Source organism: Staurois parvus, unplaced genomic scaffold (genome assembly GCF_062004578.1).
Source record: "Staurois parvus isolate SC_StPar_1 unplaced genomic scaffold, SC_StPar_1.0 ptg000432l, whole genome shotgun sequence".
NCBI lineage: Eukaryota > Metazoa > Chordata > Amphibia > Anura > Ranidae > Staurois > Staurois parvus.
Genome location: NW_028318228.1, coordinates 14,436,306 through 14,458,385, shown reverse-complemented (window position 1 = coordinate 14,458,385; position 22,080 = coordinate 14,436,306). Strand labels below are relative to the sequence as shown.

The window sequence follows — 22,080 nt, the reverse complement described above, 5'->3', positions numbered from 1 at the left end:
TTTTTAACTTCTTGCTATAAAACAAAACATATCCAGTAAAAACATTTTAAAAATCAAATTTCGTCATAAATTTAGGACAAAATTGTGACGATCACGGCGTCAGACCCCAGCCCTTCTCACCAAACTCGTGACCGAAGGACTAGCCAATCTAAAACCGCAATGTCACGTGCGTAACAATGCCACATCCAGCTGCACTCTGCACACAGATTTTCCATCTAATGGACCACAGTCTGTGTACCGGCAGCCTGGGAGGGATTGTTACTGGGTCAGGTTAATTACGCAATTCACCTTTCACACTGCCACCACCTCCTTTTTGTACAGAGAAAGAGGAAACTCTGCAATATTAGCAATAACACTCTGATGTTTGAATAATTGTCTGTATACCACTATCACCGCAGGCAGGTTATACAGAGGGTTAAACACACACAGTAGCGCTCTTCAGTGGCAGGAATTCGTAGTTTGCATTAAAGGCTTTAGAAACCGTTCAACAATTTCAGAAAGTAAGATTTATTACTAAAAGGTCAAAAGGGTGCAATAACAATATTTACAGAAAAAAGATGTAGCATGTATGTGTGTGTGTATGTGTATATATATATATATATATATATATATACCATAAATATACAGAGAACAATAGCACAGCAAAGAGATAACAGGAGTTTAAAGGGTTAAAGTACTTGCCAAAAAGCCTTGGGTTAAGCAGCTTCAGGTTTCATGAGCCAAAAAAGGATTTCTTGTTTCTCACTGTCAGTTTCGATGTTAAAACAGGAGACTCTCTTTTTTTTTTTTTCTCCCTTAACTCAGCTTAGCTTTTCTAGTATGTCCACCGGGTGCCTCCCTGGAGCAGTAAACCAATCATCTCCTTTTGGGGAGGGAGGTGTAGGTGGAGCCCTAAGTTATGACTAGAAACTCTCATAGCTGCTATTATGATTCATAACTCATTCTTGGGGCATTTGGCAGCCTGGGCACTAGTATATTAATACTCAGCAGCATCTGCAAAATGGTTAGAGATGAAACATGTCATATACACTTGAATGGTTCAGGAGATATACTTTCCTGCCCTCCTATATATGCCAGCTAGGGAATGTAATATACCAAAAGATTTGTATTAACGTGACCAATCTGACGATATGCCTGGTTTTTATGTAAGTCTCTCATGTTCAAAGATATGAAATCATACGGGAAAATGGATGTTGAATGTGGTGTCTTGTTTTATGCCTTCTCTGGAATGTCTTTGAACTCCCGTGAAGGACTTGGTTTACGCTTTTACGATATCCCAGATTGCACAGCTACCAGACCCCAACTCCGTTGGGGGTTCTATAGCTCTGGAGCTCTCCTGCTGTGCTTTGGCTGCCTGTGACCTCTGTCATCACCCAGACCACATGTCACTCCACAGAGAGGGAGGGGGATGAGGAAAGAAGGAGAGAGAGAGAGATAATTGTACAAGATGGATGGTCCTTTGCCAAAATAGAGGTCCGTATCCATCTCTGTGGGTACAATTGCTACAAAAATGTATTGCGCTACATGTCTTTGCTAAAAAAAAAAAAAATTCCAATACTTGTAAACTAATTGGTTTACGTGAAAGTTATAGCGTCTACAAATGGTGGTATATATACTAGAATTTTTTTTTTTAAATAGTAATGGTGGCAATCAGTGACTTATAGAGGGCATTCTGACACTAGGGGGAACTGACTAACTGCCACTGACATCCCCAATGACACCAATAGAGCGATCAGTGCTAATAAAAAGCACTGACACTGTACTAAGGACACTGGGCAGGAAGGGGTTAACATCTGGGGCAATCAAAGGGTTAACTGTGTGCTGTTTTACTAACTGTGCTGTGTGTGTTTTACTGTGTAAGCATGCTGCTTTGTAGCAATACAAAGCAGCATGTTAGTGCTGACGGGAGAGATCTGTATTGTTTACATACAGACCTCTTCCCTGTCAGTTTTGTTTGGCGATTGCCGGGTGCCGGCGGGGAATCTGCGGCCGGGACCCGGTGATCGACAGCTGTAGTCGCCAATGGCAGCGCGGGTAGGGTGGCGTGTGTGCCCCCTACCCGGAAATGCGAAATCACATGCAAATGATTTTGCGCAGCCCTGCTTCCCTGTAGCAATAGTGCTGCTATAGAGCGGTAGGGAAGTGGTTAAAGGGGGTTTAATAGTAACCAGAAACACTTCTCCCTTTATGTATGAAGCAAAAAGGTGGTTATCTTTCTTTGTATTGAAGTGGTTGTTAATCCTTAGGCCCCGCTCACACTTGAGCATTTGCGAATCTGCCCACGATCCCAAAATGCTCTACACAAATAACAAATCGCATCACACCTGTTTGGGTGCTATTCATTTTCAATTATGCTGAAACGCGGTGCGGTTCTGCCGTGATTGTCATTTGATAAATTGTGGCAAACCACATTGCATGAAGCTTGTTGCCCAAAAGAAGCTCCTGCTCGGTTATGAGCGACAAGCTTTGCATGATGAGGTTTGCCGCGATTGCAACCCGATTTCAGCATGACTTATCACGCGACAATCAAGGCAGAACCGCGCTGTGTTTGGGTGCCATTGAAAATGAATGGCACCCAAACAGGCATGGTGTGATTTGTCTCAAACGAGATGGCAAACGCTCAAGTGTGAACAGGGCTTTCCTCAGCAAAGTGACTGGCCTCAGGTGATACACAGAGATGAAACAAATCCTCCTACATAAGTTGTACCTGTGTATCTACAGCCATCTTTCCCCTACATCCATTCAAAGTGCAGAATCTACACAGGATCTCTCGGCTCTGAAAAGCAGGGGATGGTAAGCTGGTGAGGAGAGCTGATTGGAAGGAATGGACACACCCCCCTTCACATAGCACACAAGAACAGAACTGAGGCTGTCAATCTGCTGGAAGTCCCTCCCATCACCATTTTTCTCTTTGTGTCAGGAAAACTTGCCAGAAGTTATTCATGCTGATGGCAGAGGAATGAGGCAGCAGACAGAAATGACACTTAGGGCCAGTGCATTGATCTGCCTTTTAGCGCAGCTGTAAAATGCAGATCAGTGGAAGGACATCTGAAAAACAATTCTTTCCAATGTGTCCTAGTCACACCATAATGGTGCGTTGCGCTAAAATGCAAAATGTCAACGGACGTCGGCGCACGTTGAAACGCAACTAAAATGGATGGCAATGTACATGCATTTTAGCGCAAGTCAGTGTTAATTGGCACTAATTGCTCTGGATTGAGACAAGTACACACTATAGAGGGATATTGTAACGGAACCGGAACCCAGACCGCACTGAGTTTTTCCGTTATACCATAGCTTCCCTGTCCGAACACCATCCATGGACCACACCCTGAAATCCCTCAGGAAATAGACAGCACCCGACTCTTCTTAATACAGGAAGCCAACTCTTTTATTGTACACAAACAACATGTTTTATACAGAGGGCAGGGAAAGACAACCAGGGACAGGAAACACATCATCAGCCCGCCCCATCAGTGGGAGGCTGCAGGAAACACCTCATCACCCCTCCCCATCCAACCAAGACACAGAACAATGGGATGAAGCACATGGCATAGGACTTTGACCAACCCCCACACCAATACACAAACAGTACATCCCATAATAGTTGGCTGGCCAGCAAGGCACAGCACAATGGGGGGTAGCACATGGCAAACAGACAATGGACAGCCATGTGGCCTAGACAAAGGACAACACACAAATGCACAATACTGGGACATTCACATGTACCCTTAAACAGGCACAGGGTGGGTTAAACATAATGATTTGGGGAGATGATACAGAGGTCCCCCCACCCCCAAAAGTCACTCCTGTCACATATATGCTTTGTTCATATTTCATGTCTGAGGTTTACAACCACTTTAAATGAAATACCACCGTTTTGTTATTGGTTATAAGGTTTTGCACATGCTCACTCTTTTGTCATACTTGAACAATTGTGTTTATGGCAGGAGTCATTAATAATTGTTATTAAGCAATTAATCTATGCAGCGCAGTCTGTGGTTGGAAGACTGATGCTTTGTTGTATTACATGTCACTATAGAGTACACAGCTTATTTCACAGCTGCCATGCCTCAGCTGACGACTTGCAGCAATCTGAGTGTGTGAATGCCACACCAAAATAATAATATATCTAAAATATTAGAAATCTTTACACAAGGCCCCAGTGCAGGAGATTTTCTGGTACCTTCAGATCAGAAATTTTGTTGCCCAAACTTTTAATTTGACACAAAATATTCTATTCAGGTATGTATACTTAACTCCAAAGCATCTAGTGTACATAGAGCAGTGCACATGACTGCAAAACAATGTGCACTGTTTATTCCAAAACTAACTGAAGTGAGAAGGTAAAGGAGAGGTTCAGGAGCTCACAGAGGACATTGCATGGTGGCAGAAGAAACCATTTAATGAAAAATACATTACAGGGCTATTCTTTTTGGAGAATATGGGTATCATTTAGTGATACTAAACCTAAAAACGTTTGTTTATCTTAATGCATTGCTTGCATTAAGGTAAAAAACATTTATAAGTTCCTTGTGTTCCCCTTTGCCTCTGTGAAGGAGAAGAGAGGGGAGAAGAGATCAGTGCTCTGCATGGCTGCATTTCTTCTCCCCTCTCTTCCTCTTCACACAGGGACTCGAACAGCAGCAGGAGCCATTGGCTCTTGCTGCTGTCAATCAAGTGCGGTGAAGAGGAAGTGAGGCGGGAGGGGCTAAGTCCTGCTATGTGTGTCTACAGAGTGCAGCTCCAATGACTCACAGGTTTGTCCACATAGCAAATGACTTGCTATAGGGACACACAAAGAAGAGTAGGAGCCAGGATTGTCAGTGGGGGACCCAAGAAGAGGAGGACCGGGGCTACTCTGTGCAATACCACAGCATAGAGCAGGCGAGTATGACATGTTTGTAGTTTTAATTAAAAAAAATAATTCTGCCATTAGTAACACTTGAAACATGCACATTTCCCCCCAGACATTGACAACATTTGAGCATATCCCACATTTGAAGGGACCATCTCTACTATTTATGTCTCCAAATTGGAAAGCCAGGTACCCAACCCTTTCCCTTATGTAAAAAAGTAGGGGAAAAATGTAGGGAGCAGCATGGACCAGGAGGAGAGGAAACGTATTCGGCAGACCATAGCCCTTCGACACCATTAGAATCTATGAATTCACTGTTAACTCTCTTGAAATTTTTGTTCATGAAAGCAAAGAAAGTTTTCACAAAGGCATGGTGGTCTTCTACTCCCATGATTATACAAGTAAAACATGAGTTGATATGAGTAACTAATTCCCGTCCATAGGGCATACCTGAACATCCTTGGATGGGAGGGGTGATTTCTCAGTTACCAATGACCTGATTCTTTGGGGCCTGTGATTCTGCACAAAATAAAAGTACTCCAAGCAGCTAAACAGCTGCTGGATTATGTTTACAGGCGGCAAAAGGGGGTCCCCAAAACCCCCCGCCGCCTTTATTGGGCTCTCCTGTGCAAGCAGAGATGCGTCCAGAGGCATCCTTTCCTGAGACACAGTGGGAGGAATAGATGTTGTTCCTCCCACTGTGTGATATCAAAAACCTGAAGGTGTTGGTCTGGTATTTGCTGGCCATTGCCAGCTTACAATAGCTTTGGATCAAACCTATCTGAGTTTGATCCGAATCTTTCAAGGGCAGAGGAGACATCTGGGATCTAATAGATCCCAGATGTCTGAGTAAAAAGGGCCTGTCACTGCCTATTGTTATCACAAGAGATGTTTACATGTCTTGTGATAGCAATAAAAGTGATACAAAAACTGCCATGTGCTTGCTTTTATTTGGCCCTTGGGCATTATTCCCCTCACTGACAATGGGGTACCATTCCTCCCACCGACACCAATGATAGGGTACCATTCCTCCCACTGACACCAATGATAGGGTACCATTCCTCCCACTGACACCAATGATATGGTACCAGTCCTCTCACTGACACCAATGATGGGGCACCATTTCTCCCACAGACACCAATGATAGGGCACTATTACTCCCACTGACACCAACTATGGGGCACTATTCCTCCCCTAAATACCAAAGATGGGGCATTGTTTACTCCCACTGACACCAGGACATTTTCCACTGGTCACAATCCGGCCCCCTTAATGTTTGAAGGACAGTAAACTGGCCCTTTGTTAATAAAGTTTGGAGACCCCTGTTCTAGACATTGTCTGCTTTCATACTGATCCACTTTTGGTGCATTCTTCATTAAAAAAAAAAAAAAGAAAAAGCTGAAGAAAAGCGAAAGAAAACCACATCCCTTAAAATCCTATGGTGCTCATCGCACTGATCCATTGCAATGAAAAAAAAATCCTGCTTGCTGCATTTTTGGTGCACTTTTGTTCAGTTAACAAAATGCCCAAAAACTGCATCTCTCCATTGAAATAAATGGAAACCACATCAAAAACACATTCAAAGTGTTTTGTGAAGTGCTGTGTCCAGTGGAGAAAAACGAAACGCACCACAACACACACACACACATATATATATATATGTTCAACCATAAAAAAAAGAACAAGTTGTAATCCTACACCCACAGTTGATCCAGAGGAAGGCAAAAAACCCAGCAAAGCATGATCCAATTTGTTCCTGCTGGGAAAAAATTCCTGCCTGATCCCCTAAGAGGCAATCAGATATTCCCTGGATCAACTTTACCTATAAATGTTAGTGTCCACTTATATTCTGTGTATCTAAGAAATAATCCAGGACTTTTTTAAAGCAATCCACTGAGCTGGTCAGAACCAACTCTTGAGGGAGTCTGTTCCACATTTTCACAGCTCTTACTGTGAAGAAACCTTTCTGTATTTGGAGATTACATTTTGTTTCTTCCAGACGTAAAGAGTGCACCATTGTCCTCTGTGATGACCTCAGGGTAAATAGCTCTACACCGAGTTCACTATATGAACCACTGATGTATTTATACATGGAGATCATATCCCCCCTTATGTATTATACATGGAGATCATATCCCCCCTTATGTATTATACAGTCAGGTCCATAAATATTGGGACATCGACACAATTCTAACATTTTTGGCTTTATACACCACCACAATGGATTTGAAATGAAATGAACAAGATGTGCTTTAACTGCAGATTGGCAGCTTTACTTTGAGGGTATTTACATCCAAATCAGGTGAACGGTGTAGGAATTACAACAATTTGCATATGTGCCTGCTACTTGTTAAGGGACCAAAAGTAATGGGACAAAATAATAATCATAAATCAAACTTTCACTTTTTAATACTTGGTTGCAAATCCTTTGCAGTCAATTACAGCCTGAAGTCTGGAACGCATAGACATCACCAGACGCTGGGTTTCATCCCTGGTGATGCTCTGCCAGGCCTCTACTGCAACTGTCTTCAGTTCCTGCTTGTTCTTGGGGCATTTTCCCTTCAGTTTTGTCTTCAGCAAGTGAAATGCATGCTCAATCGGATTCAGGTCAGGTGATTGACTTGGCCATTGCATAACATTCCACTTCTTTCCCTTAAACTCTTTGGTTGCTTTTGCAGTATGCTTTGGGTCATTGTCCATCTGCACTGTGAAGCGTCCAATGAGTTCTGAACACTTCAGAATTCATCCTGCTGCTTTTGTCAGCAGTCACATCATCAATAAATACAAGAGAACCAGTTCCATTGGCAGCCATACATGCCCACGCCATGACACTACCACCACCATGCTTCACTGATGAGGTGGTATGCTTAGGATCATGAGCAGTTCCTTTCCTTCTCCATACTCTTCTCTTCCCATCACTCTGGTACAAGTTGATCTTGGTCTCATCTGTCCATAGGATGTTGTTCCAGAACTGTGAAGGCTTTTTTATATGTTGTTTGGCAAACTCTAATCTGGCCTTCCTGTTTTTGAGGCTCACCAATGGTTTACATCTTGTGGTGAACGCTCTGTATTCACTCTGGTGAAGTCTTCTCTTGATTGTTGACTTTGACACACATACACCTACCTCCTGGAGAATGTTCTTGATCTGGCCAACTGTTGTGAAGGGTGTTTTCTTCACCAGGGAAAGAGTTCTTTGGTCATCCACCACAGTTGTTTTTGGTCTTCTGGGTCTTTTGGTGTTGCTGAGCTCACCGGTGCATTCCTTCTTTTTAAGAATGTTCCAAACAGTTGCTTTGGCCACGCCTAATGTTTTTGCTATCTCTCTGATGGGTTTGTTTTGTTTTTTCAGCCTAATGATGGCTTGCTTCACTGATAGTGACAGCTCTTTGGATCTCATCTTGAGAGTTGACAGCAACAGATTCCAAAAGCAAATAGCACACTTGAAATGAACTCTGGACCTTTTATCTGCTCATTGTAATTGGGATAATGAGGGAATAACACACACCTGGCCATGGAACAGCTGAGAAGCCAATTGTCCCATTACTTTTGGTCCCTTAACAAGTGGGAGGCACATATGCAAACTGTTGTAATTCCTACACCGTTCACCTGATTTGGATGTCAATACCCTCAAATTAAAGCTGACAGTCTGTAGTTAAAGCACATCTTGTTCGTTTCATTTCAAATCCATTGTGGTGGTGTATAGAGCCAAAAATGTTAGAATTATGTTGATGTCCCAATATTTATGGACCTGACTGTACATGGAGATCATATCCCCCCTTATGTATTATACATGGAGATCATATCCCCCCTTATGTATTATACATGGAGATCATATCCCCCCTTATGTATTATACATGGAGATCATATCCCCCTTATGTATTATACATGTTGATCATATCCCCCCCTTATGTATTATACATGGAGATCATATCCCCCCTTATGTATTATACATGGAGATCATATCCCCCCTTATGTATTATACATGGAGATCATATCCCCCCTTATGTATTATACATGGAGATCATATCCCCCTTATGTATTATACATGTTGATCATATCCCCCCCTTATGTATTATACATGGAGATCATATCCCCCCTTATGTATTATACATGGAGATCATATCCCCCCTTATGTATTATACATGGAGATCATATCCCCCTTATGTATTATACATGTTGATCATATCCCCCCCTTATGTATTATACATGGAGATCATATCCCCCCTTATGTATTATACATGGAGATCATATCCCCCCTTATGTATTATACATGGTGATCATATCCTCCCTTATGTATTGTACATGGAGATCATACCCCCCCTTATGTATTATACCTGGTGATCATATCCCCCCTTATGTATTATACATGGAGATCATATCCCCCCTTATGTATTATACCTGGTGATCATATCCCCCCTTATGTATTATACATGGAGATCATATCCCCCCTTATGTATTATACATGGTGATCATATCCTCCCTTATGTATTATACATGGAGATCATATCCCCCTTATGTATTATACATGGAGATCATATCCCCCCTTATGTATTATACATGGAGATCATATCCCCCTTATGTATTATACATGGAGATCATATCCCCCTTATGTATTATACATGGAGATCATATCCCCCCTTATGTATTATACATGGAGATCATATCCCCCCTTATGTATTATACATGGAGATCATATCCCCCCTTATGTATTATACATGGAGATCATATCCCTCTATCCCTCCTTATGTATAATACATGGAGATCATATCCCCCCTTATGTATTATACATGGAGATCATATCCCCCCTTATGTATTATACATGGAGATCATATCCCCCTTATGTATTATACATGGAGATCATATCCCCCCCCCCTATGTATTATACATGGAGATCATATCCCCCCTTATGTATTATACATGGTGATCATATCCCCCTTATGTATTATACATGGAGATCATATCCCCCCTTATGTATTATACATGGTGATCATATCCCCCCTTATGTATTATACATGGAGATTATATCCCCCCTTATGTATTATACATGGAGATCATATACCCCTTATGTATTATACATGGAGATCATATCCCCCCTTATGTATTATACATGGAGATCATATCCCCCCTTATGTATTATACATGGAGATCATATCCCCCCCCCTATGTATTATACATGGAGATCATATCCCCCCTTATGTATTATACATGGTGATCATATCCCCCTTATGTATTATACATGGAGATCATACCCCCCTTATGTATTATACATGGTGATCATATCCCCCCTTATGTATTATACATGGAGATTATATCCCCCCTTATGTATTATACATGGAGATCATATACCCCTTATGTATTATACATGGAGATCATATCCCCCCTTATGTATTATACATGGAGATCATATCCCCCCTTATGTATTATACATGGAGATCATATCCCCCTTATGTATTATACATGGAGATCATATCCCCCTTATGTATTATACATGGTGATCATATCCCCCCTTATGTATTATACATGGAGATCATATCCCCCCTTATGTATTATACATGGTGATCATATCCCCCCTTATGTATTATACATGGAGATCATATCCCCCCTTATGCATTATACATGGTGATCATATCCCCCCTTATGTATTATACATGGTGATCATATCCCCCCTTATGTATTATACATGGAGATCATATCCCCCCTTATGTATTATACATGGAGATCATATCCCCCTTATGTATTATACATGGAGATCATATCCCCCTTATGTATTATACATGGAGATCATATCCCCCCTTAATCTCCTCTTCTCGAGAGAATAAATTCAGTTCCTCTAATCTTTCCTCATGGCTGAGCTCCTCCATGCCTCTTATCAGTTTGGTTGCCCTTCTCTGTCCTTTCTCCAGTTCCCCAATGTTCTTTTTGTGAATTGGTGCCCAAAACTGAACTGCATATTCCAGATGAGGTCTTACTAATGATTTGTACCTGGGAAATGATATCTCTCTCTCTCTCTCTCTCTCTGGAGTCTATACCTCTTTTAATACCAGAGAGGATTTTGCTGTCTTTAGAATACGTTTTTTCAGCAGAGCAGTGTGATAGTAGCCTCATTGAGATGACTTGTGTCAGCAGATCACAGGACAATGAGGACACTGCATCCTTCTATCAGATCCTCCTGTCATTCATGTTCTGCTCTGCCATGTTTCCCTTCTCTGGTGTGACCTGTGGACTGTAAAGCTTGTGATCTCTGTGTTTATTGACCGTCTCATTCAGGAAGATCACATCTCACTGACAGCTCACAGATCTCAGGATCTATTAGACAGGCAGTCTACAATGACATAATGTAGAGTGAGCAGCGGTTACATCATGCTGGCTGTTCAGTGTTCGCTCATTCTGTGGCATTTTAATGTCTTCGGTGTTTACTTTCCATACAACGTTACATCTGACTGGTAGAGCCGTTGATGGTTTGTTAGTTTATTTCGAGAACATGAAGAGAGCTCATTAGATCACAGTAGATGTCATGCGTGGAAGTCAACCAGCTACACAACCATAACAATGGATAATGGCATTTTTATTAGATACGGAAATACAGTTGAAGTCACTGAAAATAAAGTTGATGATATCTCAGTCTTTGTTGTGATGCTGAGACTCTTTGATATGCAGACCCCTCTATGTCTTTTTTCATGATGTTTTAATTCTTTCCGTGGCTGAAAGCAGCCCGTGTAAATAAGCCATCACTGTGATGTTCACAATGCTGTTTCAGCTTGAAAACAGATGTTATCATTATGGCCCTTGGCTTGTTATGTTAGGCTCCCTAGTTGAATTTTTTTTCTCCTTTCGGAACTCAAATGTAACTGAATAACCTATTTGGTCCTCCAATCATTTTTGTAATGTATTTGCATGCACAGAATATTCATGTTTCATAGTTCAGTCTCTTTAAAGTGTTACTAAACCCCAACCGTAAAATCAGTCTGTATATGCAGTAAAGCATGCTTGTTATACTCACTGTGAAACCAAATGGGTTAATCCTCTGCATTGTGTAAAAAGGCTGTTTGATCCTGTCTTCTCTGATCCTCCCCCTTTTACAGAGCTCCTCTCTTATTTCCTGATAAGGCATATTGTGTGGAGTCACTCTGCACATGCTCAATTTGGTGTGTAATGCTAGAGAGGTTTTTTTTTCTTGGGAGAGTGCATGTGATCAGCACAGTGCCAATCAGCACTGGTCAGACAGAGGTCAAGGGTTCTGCATCCTTCTAGAGCAGAAGGAAAACTCCTCTTACAAGCTTTAACCAGTGCTGTGCTGAACACTGATAGTCACAAGACAGCTATATACTGCTGATGAGAAAAGGTATTTAGTCATTTATATTTACTAAGATACTTGCATTTCCATCTTCTATGTACTGGAGACCAGGTATAGTGAATGCAGGGTCCTGGGAGAACGGATATAGTGAATGCAGAGTCTGAGGAGACCAGGTATAGTGAATGCAGGGTCCTGGGAGAACGGATATAGTGAATGCAGAGTCTGAGGAGACCAGATATAGTGAATGCAGGTTCCTGGGAGACCAGATATAGGGAATACAGGGTCCTGGGAGACCAGATATAGTGAATACAGGGTCCAGGGAGACCAGGTATAGTGAATGCAGGGTCCTGGGAGACTGGATATAGTGAATGCAGGGTCCTGGGAGACCGGATATAGTGAATGCAGGGTCCAGGGAGACCAGATATAGCAAATGCAGGGTCCTGGGAGACCGGATATAGTGAATGCAGGGTCCAGGGAGACCGGATATAGTGAATGCAGGGTCCAGGGAGACCAGGTATAGTGAATGCAGGGTCCGGGGAGACCAGGTATAGTGAATGCAGGGTCCGGGGAGACCAGGTATAGTGAATGCAGGGTCCGGGGAGACCAGGTATAGTGAATGCAGGGTCCGGGGTTTAGTAACACTTTAAAGTGGTTCTAAAGTCCAACAGTTTTTTTTTTTTTTATCTTACAGTATGTAAACCCAACATTTCATGTTCCTAATATGTGCTTGCTGTACCATGCACTTGTATGAAAAACTATCCTGTTCACTTTGCTTCTTTTGTGTGAAACCCCTGGAGTTCCTGCCAGTCCCTATGCTTTCCTATTAAAAACTGACCACACTAGGCAGGAGAGCACAGCGTGGTCAGTTCTCCAACTGATGGGTACTTAGTCTGATCTCCTCCATTGATTAGACTTAGACTTGTGCTGACAACCCCCCCCCCCCCCCATGCACAACCTTTCAGTGGGAAGTTCAGTGTCCTGCAGTATTTCCTTCCCCTAGCTCCTAATGCAGCTGAGAAGAGCGGGTATGTGATCACTTATATAACATGGAATAAAATGTATTTATAATGTTTTATATTTATACACAAATGTTTTGCTATTCATTTCTATTTTAAACTGAATGGTTTCTTTTACAAGGTGAGGGTTAACATATACTTTAACACATTCCCTGCATCAAGGTAAAAAGTGCCTCACTAACTGCCCCCCCATCCCTAAGCACCTTACTCCTCTCGCCGGTCCAGTGCTATCCCAGTTGCAGCACTGACCTCCTGATCTCAGGAGACACTGGCAGCCATAGACTCCTGCTGCTGTCAGTCCAATTGCTTTGATGATGAAGTAGAGGGTGTGACTTACTGGCACTGTGTGTGTCCATGGACGCACACAGCCCAGCTCAGGAGCACTGTCTTTTCACGGGCTGAGGAGACACCTACAGCAGGGGGAAGTGGACAGCGCCAAAGAGGAGGTAAGGGACCGCTTTGTGCAATATCGTTGCATGGAGCAAGCAAGTATAACTTCTTTTTAGGCTTTAATATCACTTTAAATCTGACTATTTAGTTTGAGAGAAATTCTGGGGTTTGCCATGAAAAGTTGACAAGTAAACCAGATGTGAAAAAACTTGGAATCCCTGGATCATCATACAGTCACCTGCATAAAATCAGGGCCAGGATGGAGTGACAGGACCCAAGTCGAGGGGAGCAAGCAACTGTACTCTTCTAACTTTCTTTTCCTCCCCTTCTCTTTTCTTTTCCTCTTCCATCCCTTTTTTTATTTTCCTTCTGTAAGTTTTTTTAAATTGGAATTATTGGTCATCCATTTTATTACTGTGATTCATCTGATATAGCTGTGTGATGGTCGATGGAGTCACTTGCTCAGCACCTCATTTGTCAGAGGATTTAAACAGGAGCTCTGCATTCCCACTATATCCCAAGCATCTGGGTTGCAGGCAACAACGTATATCTTAGGTCTTTTACTGTTTGCTGGATGCATACAGGGGGTGGACAAAGACATGGAAACACTACATGATTTGCAGATGTGAAAGTGACCACATGTTTTGCTTTGAAAGTGGAAGTGATGTAACATTCTTTTGCTTCCGCTGTGTGATGAGACACCAAACAGGTGGGAAGCCTCACTTTCTTCATTCACTATTAGTAATATGGACTCATTTCAGAACTTGTTGAGCTTCAAAGAGGGCAAATTGTTGGTGCCGCTTAGCTTGTTGCTCTGTGATTGACGTTACCACTTTATATGCCATGTCACGAGGTGCAGTATCAAAGGTTATGACAGCATATACAATTCCGGGAAAATATCGTCTGATAAGCATAGGCACGGTCGACATGGTGAATGGACCAAAAGAGACAAAAGAACATTGTGCAGGATTGTAACCTGGAATGAGAGAACCATAGAGTCCTATGCTTGAACTGGATAGATTTTGTCTTTTTTTTCAGCCAGAATAACTATGTAACAACAGCTGCAAAAGTGTTTGCAGAGCTCAATCTCAGTCCTCCCTGTGTCCCATGAATATCTTCCTTCCTAGCTATCTTCCGTAATATATCAATTGCCCGCCCTCCATATACTGGAAATGAAAAGATACGGAGATGTTTGTAGTCCATACCTGGAGAGCAGTCTAGAGTGATGACCATGATTCCCTCCATAGATCAGTGGAGGAGTGAGTGTAGTCACACAGGGACAGGCAATGTGTTATTTGCAGCATTACCAGATAAAAATAAAGCAAAAGAAGCTTGAAATGGAAAACTAACACAGCCACCACACCAAAAACTACTAAGCTGTAATATACAGTTGCAAGAAAAAGTATGTGAACCCCTTGGGATTACGTGGAGTTTTGCATGAATTTGGCATAAAATGTGCTCTGAACGTCATCTAAGTCACAACAATAGAAGAACACAGTCTGCTGAACATAATACTACACAAACATTAGATGTTGCCATGGTTTAATTGCACATGACATGTAAACATTCACAGTGCAGGGAGGAAAAAGTATGTGAGGCCCTAGCTTTAATGACTTCTCCCAGAGCTAGTTGGAGCCAGGAGTGAGCCAACCTTGACTCCAATCAGTGTGATGATATTGGATGTGTTGCTGACAGCTGTCCTGCCCTTAAAAAACACACACCTGTTTTGGGTTTACTGGTTTCAAGAAGCACTGTCTGATGTGAACCATGCCTCGCAGAAAAGAGCTCTCAGAAGACCTACGATCAAGAATTGTTGACTTGCATGAAGCTGGAAAGGGTTATCTCCAAAAGCCTTGATGTTCATGTGTCCACGGTAAGACAGACTGTCTACAAATGGAGAAAGTTTAGCACTGTTGCTACTCTCCCTAGGCGCGGTCGTCCTGTAAAAATGACTGCAAGAGCACAGCACAGAATGCTGCATGAGGTAAAGAAGAATCCCAGAGTGTCCGCTAAAGACCTACAGAAATCTCTGGCACATGCTAACATTTGTGTTGACACATCTACAATAAGGAAAACATTGAACAAGAATGGAGTACATGGGAGGACACCACGGAGGAAGCCATTGCTGTCCAAAAAGAATATTGCAGCACGTTTGAAGTTTGCAAAAGAGCACCTGGATGTTCCACAGCACTACTGGCAAAATATACTGTGGACAGATGAAACCAAGATTGAGTTGTTTGGGAAGAACACACAACACTATGTGTGGAGAAAAAAAGGCACAGCACACCAACATCAAAACCTCATCCCCACTGTAAAACATGGCGGAGGGAGCATCATGGTTTGGGGCTGCTTTGCTGCCTCAGGGTTTGGATGTATTGTTGTCATTGATGGGAAAATGAATTCCAGAGTTTATCAAGACATTTTGCAGGAAAACGTACGACCATCTGTCCGCCAACTGAAGCTCCGCAGAGGATGGGTGATGCAACAGGACAATGACCCAAAGCATACAAGTAATTCAACAAAACAATGGCTGCAACAGCACAGAATATGCCTTCTGGAGTGGCCCAGTCAGAGTCCTGACCTCAACCCGATTGAAATGCTGTGGCATGACCTTAAGAGAGCGATTCACACCAGACATCCCTAGAATATTGCTACACTGAAACAGTTTTGTGAAGAGGAGTGGTCCAAAATTACTCCAGATCGTTGTGCAGGTCTGATCTGCAACTACAGGAAACGTTTGGTTGAGGTTATTGCTGCCAAAGGAGGGTCAACCAGTTAAGTCCAAAGGTTCACACACTTTTTCCTCCCTGCCCTGTGAATGTTTACATGTTATGTACTAGTGCCAATTTAGACAGGATCCAATTAACCTACCAGCATATCTTTGGAGTGTTGGAGGAAACTGGAGAACCTGGAGGAAACCCGCACAGGGAGAACATGCAAACTCCAGGCAGGTGGTGCTGTAGTTGGGATTCGAACCAACAACCCTAGTACTGCCGGGCGGAAGTGCTAACCACTTAGCTACTGTGCTGCCCAGAGATGAATATAGTATATAATTTGTGTTGTAGAATTTGTTTCTCATAGAAAACGCAAAGCAATGCATCCCTGGTACACATAGATTCCTGCGGGCAGTCTAACACTAGACATACACTAGTAGATTTTCAAATTCATTCTCATGAGTACATTCAGTTACCTGACAAATGTTGTTTTGAAGTACATTTGCTTTTTGCATTCAATTTTGGAACAAATGGACTTTCCCAAACAAAAACCACATACACTGTAAGGCCCCTTCAGACGTGGCGGACTCCATCTGGATCAGCAGAGGGTCCCTTTACAGATTCCCTGCTGATTGGAGCAGAGCGGGCGGATGACACGTCTGTGTCCACTCTGTTTATGCAGAGCAGACATGAGCAGAGCCTGTTCTGCTCTATGGGCAACCGGGTATAGAAGGATGCCACTGTCCGTTTACACCCGACTGCTCTCTGATCCGATCCACTTTAGTGGAAAACAACAGATCCCCTTCTGGGTTTTTTTTTTTTTTTTTTTTTGCGCAGATCAGTAAGTAGTTGGGTATAAACAGAGACAAGTCTGTTTATATCTTTCTCTCCATAGGGGATGAATGGACCATCTGATTAGGTCCGCCTGAATAACTGACAGGCAGACCTGATTCGGCCTGCTGTGTGAAGGATGCCTTAGAAATTGTTGTTTGAGAAAAAACTTCCATCCTGCTCCATCAAGTTTTCTTTTCACTTGTACCATTAATTAGAAAAGTGAACGAATGTGCCTAAAATTAACATTTTTCGAATAAGATTCTACTAGTGTACAGTGCCTTGAAAAAGTATTCATACCCCTTGAAATTGTCAAGTGTCCCTGCTGAAGAAAAGCATCCCCACAACATGATGCTGCCACCACCATGTTTCATGCTGGGGATGGTGTGTTTAGGGTGATGTGCAGTGTTAGTTTCTTCCACACATCACATTTTGCTTTTAGGCCAATCTTCCATAAAGGCCAGATTTGTGGAGTGTACGACTAATAGTTGTGCTGTAGACAGATTCTCCCACCTGGGCTGTTGATCTCTGCAGCTCCTCCAGAGTTACCATGGGCCTCTTGGCTGCATCTGAATAATACTCTCCTTTCCTGGCCTGTCAGTTTAGGTGGATGGTCATGTCTTGGTAGGTTTGCAGCTGTGCCGTACTCTTTCCATTTTCGGATGATGGATGCAACAGTGCTTTGTAAGATGTTCAAAGTTTGGGATATTTTTTTATATTCTAACCCAGCTTTAAACTTCTCCACAACTTTATCCCTAACTTGTCTGGTATGTTCCTTGGCCTTCATGATGCTGTTTGTTCACTAATGTTCTCTAACAAACCTCTGAGGGCTTCACAGAACAGCTGTATTTATACTGAGATTTAATTACACACAGGTGGACTCTATTTACTAATTAGGTGACTTCTGAAGGCAATTGGTTCCACTAGATTTTGGTTAGGGGTATCAAATTAAAGGGGGCAGAATACAAATGCACGCCACACTTTTCAGTTATTTATTTGTAAAAAATTTTGAAAACCATTTATCATTTTCCTTCCTCTTCACAATTTTATTTTAACCTATCACATAAAATCCCAATAAAATACATTTACATTTTGGTTGTCACATGAGAAAATGTGGAAAATTTCAAAGGGTATGAATACTTTTTCAAGGCACTGTATGGCCAACCTAAAGTAGAACTAAAGACAGGAATACAACCCGTGCTCTAGTGGTCCAATGACTGCAAGATACGGCAAAGGCATCTTTGCCTGGCTTCTTTCCGGTGCCGGTCTTCGGTCGTCCTAATTGGCCGGTGCGGAATGATGTCACTCTCACGCATGTTCAGGAGTCATTCAATCCACCACACTGTGCTATGCTGGAAATCCAAACAGAGCTGACCAAGTGGGGTTCTGTGTACATTCTGCATTGGATTGTGAATGGGCAGGTGTGTATTATTGCAGGGGAGACATTGCATGGCTCTTCTGCAGTAAAGAGCCTTCCTGTTAACAGATTTATATTTTTAGCCTTTTAGTTTCTTTTTGATATGCAGGTACAATCTGAATACCGTCCAACTGTTAGGGATCCGGTTATGACCAGAAATGTGTGGACTGACACAGGGAAGTAACTGGCTTCAGGAATGATATAATAATGTAATTTATTATTAGCTACCCAAATATACAACGCACAGTAAATAAACCAACCTTCCACTACTATTCGTATGTGCAGGAACACAGGCGCAGTCAGGGCTGGAGAGGTGGAAGGGTCAGGCCAGCCATATGGTTCTGTCAACGACCGTCTGGTAGTACCCCTAGCAGTCCTCAGGGCAGGATTCCCCAGGGCGCGGAGTCTAAGTCCCAGTCTGCTTATTCACCAGGGCCCCTGATGGTGGGGATGGACTTGGATCAGACAGGAACCAGGTGGCGGCCCCTGAGTACACCTGCTCGTGGTAGAGGGATCCGCCAGAGGTATATGCAGGTAGGAAGCCTGATGTGAAGAGGCAGAAGGTGTGAGCAGGGATGGCTAGATCCGTGCAAGATGGATGGATCGTCTGGGTAGCATAAGGTGTAGTCAGGCAGGCCAGGTCAGCAACGTGCGGGCAGCGAGGTACCAAAGGAGCAGGCAGAGAATAGTCAGGGTCACAAGCCGGGTTCAGTAACTCACAGGCAGCGCGGTACAGAGGATCAGGCAGAGAATGGTCAGGGTCACAAGCCGGGTCCAGTAACTCACGGGCAGCACGGTACAGAGGATCAGGCAGAAGGATGGTCAGGCAAGCCAGGGGTTAAACAGGAGACGGTCAGCAGGGTCAGGAACAATGCAGAGTCTGCAACAAATCAGATAGGCAGAGGAACAGGAACACAGGATACAAGGTACAGGGGCTCATGGGAAACAACACCAAGGCCCTGACTGCAGGTCTGGCCATTCCTTAAATACACCTCCTGCAATCAGCCCCAGGTGTTGGCTGACTGCAGGAGTGAGCTTCTGGCTGCTGAGAGCACCCGCTGGTCAGCCCTGGTACTGCAGCCCACACGGCAGTTGAGTCCCACCACCAGTGCTGAGTCCATTCCTGACACCAACACCTGAATTGGGTAGCAATGTCCCAAACATTAAGGCCTCAGTCACACGAGCCTAATATTGCGTTTGCCCGCACAGGGATGCACAGGGATTCCGTTCATCCTTATGCAGGCAATTCCATTTGCATTAATTGGGGCTAAACAGCTGCAAGGACACAGCTGCTGCTCCCAGTTAGACAGCTGTATGATTGCATGACCCCAAATGTACACTGCGTTCGAGGCTGTGCACCCACACTTGCACAGATGTCAGATTAGTATTGGCTATACAAATAACAATGAAAACCAAAAGAAACCAAATATTAGGAACCATGGATGAGTGTGATTATGGCTGCTGCAGTCTTCAAAATGTGTCTAACTTCCACATTAGTGAGTCCTATAAAAGTGTATATAGACCAAACTGCCAAAAATGTGAATCAAAATCACTAAACAGTTTGCCACATGTGAAAATGCCAAAAATAAATAAAATAAAATGAACACCACCAGAAAATCTAAACAATGTCCGATGTATCAGTAATTCCCATTCAAATGATAATTGCTTTAAAACCAAAAGATAGGTAAACAGGTGCTGGTGCCATTAGTGACAGAAAAAAACGGTGACAACTTCCAGGTGGGGACGGACAGGGAGGCAGGCACTTTGGACACCTCTCCTCCTCGGAGTTTCAGCAGAGGTGCGGGTCCACATCCCTGCCACGGGTGCTGAAGACGGAGAGATGGAGGGGTGGGCAGAGTATGCAGCCAATCAGTGTGTAATCCCCCGACCCTGGTGACAGCACCATGTAGTAGGTAGGGGGGAGAGAGAGGGGGGCAAGAGGGCAGAGAGAGAGGGGGGCTTGCTTTAAAACTTTTTTGTGGAGCTGGTGGAGAGATCCATGTCACATCATATAGGTTGCAAGTCAACCTTCCCCGCAGGATGGATCGGATCCGCGGATTAGGGAGGATAATGGAGCAGACTCCGAACCATCCTGCGGGGATCATTGGAAGGTGTGTCACCAAGTATTACTGCACCGGGTGACACCAACCCTAAGGATGCCACTGCCCACATGGATTTGCACTCACCACAATGGATAGACATTCTATTACTAGATAGGTCTTACTGCGCTTTTTTTGATTGGATCCACTGTGTGTCTTGTCACCAACTGGACCATTCATATGTACCAGGAGTGTGATTCCTTCCCATGCAATACACCGCCACTCAAAAAACTGTATCAGGGAAAAGGTTCAAAGCAGCAAACTTTATTCAATCATATAAAGCCTAACAATAACACCACACTCACATGTATATGTGCCTAAGGACCGGCACCAGGTACAGAAGCTGGCTTGGGCTCCAGGGAAGTGATGTATCAGTTGGGGAACACTGCTTCCCCAGCTATACAGTAAATTAGTACTCCCATGTGAATGAGGCCTTATTGTTACCTTGGAAGATTAATTTTGTAGCCATGGATGTGGGAGGGATTAGCACATAGTAGTGACCTCTGGTGCCAACCTATTGGGGAAAGGTATGATGATGTTTTTTTAATCTGTGCGATTGCGATTTACCTCCAAAAAGCATGGGCCAATATCTTCATAGACCCGGCACTGTTCTAACAGCTGCCAAGTCTGTAGGCGCTTTAAAGCAGCAGAAATATCAGCATCTTAGAATATCATCAAGATGCTGATTTTGCCAATCAGAAAACAATAACAGCTGAATACTGTCTGTGATACTTCATTTGCATGAACACTTCCAAGGGAAGAGAACATGCAAAAGTGTTTCTGTTGGAAATGCACTAATGTGTCTAGAATCATCATTCAGAAACAATAGTTACATTGACATGCAGTTTCAATCAACATTACTCACAATTTGTTCCACTAGATGAATAATATACACGCCACTGGATAGCCTTACCAAAAAAGTGTAAGCGTTCAGTGTGTCTGTATCTATATATTTTTTGTGTGTGTGTATTTCTACCGGACTTGGCTTTTGGTTTAACCGCCTCCCATCCACCATATAAGGAAATGACAAATGACGGGCGCAAGGCGGTTCTCTCTGTCTGGGAGGACGTCATATGACGTCCTCCCACTCTAACTGCATGTGCATGGCTCCGGGGGAGCGTAGCGCGGGGATCGGTGGTGCACTGTGTCCCTCAGATACAGCGGATCACCGATCAACGGAAAGAGCCGAAGACGTCGGCTCGGTCATGTGATCAGCTGTGTCCAATCACAGCTCATTGCATGTAAATAAAGAAATGCTGGTTATCGGCATTTCTCTCCTCACTAGCTGTCACGCTGACAGCTCGAGAGGAGAGCCGATAATCGGCATTCCTCAGAGGGGACATGTACACTGATCATCAGGGCACTGATGATCCGTGTGCCCTGATAATCAGTGTAGCCCCAGTAGTGCCTCCTGTCAGTGTCCATCAATGCCAACTGTCAGTGCTCATCAATGCCACCTGC

General features: G+C 43.3%; 1 protein-coding gene across 2 annotated transcripts in view; it reads left to right on the top strand.

The window, feature by feature from the left end:
• The window catches only part of MFGE8 (milk fat globule EGF and factor V/VIII domain containing), a 148,900-nt gene that overhangs the window by 118,459 nt on the left and 8,361 nt on the right, over nucleotides 1–22,080 (top strand). The window lies entirely within an intron of this gene.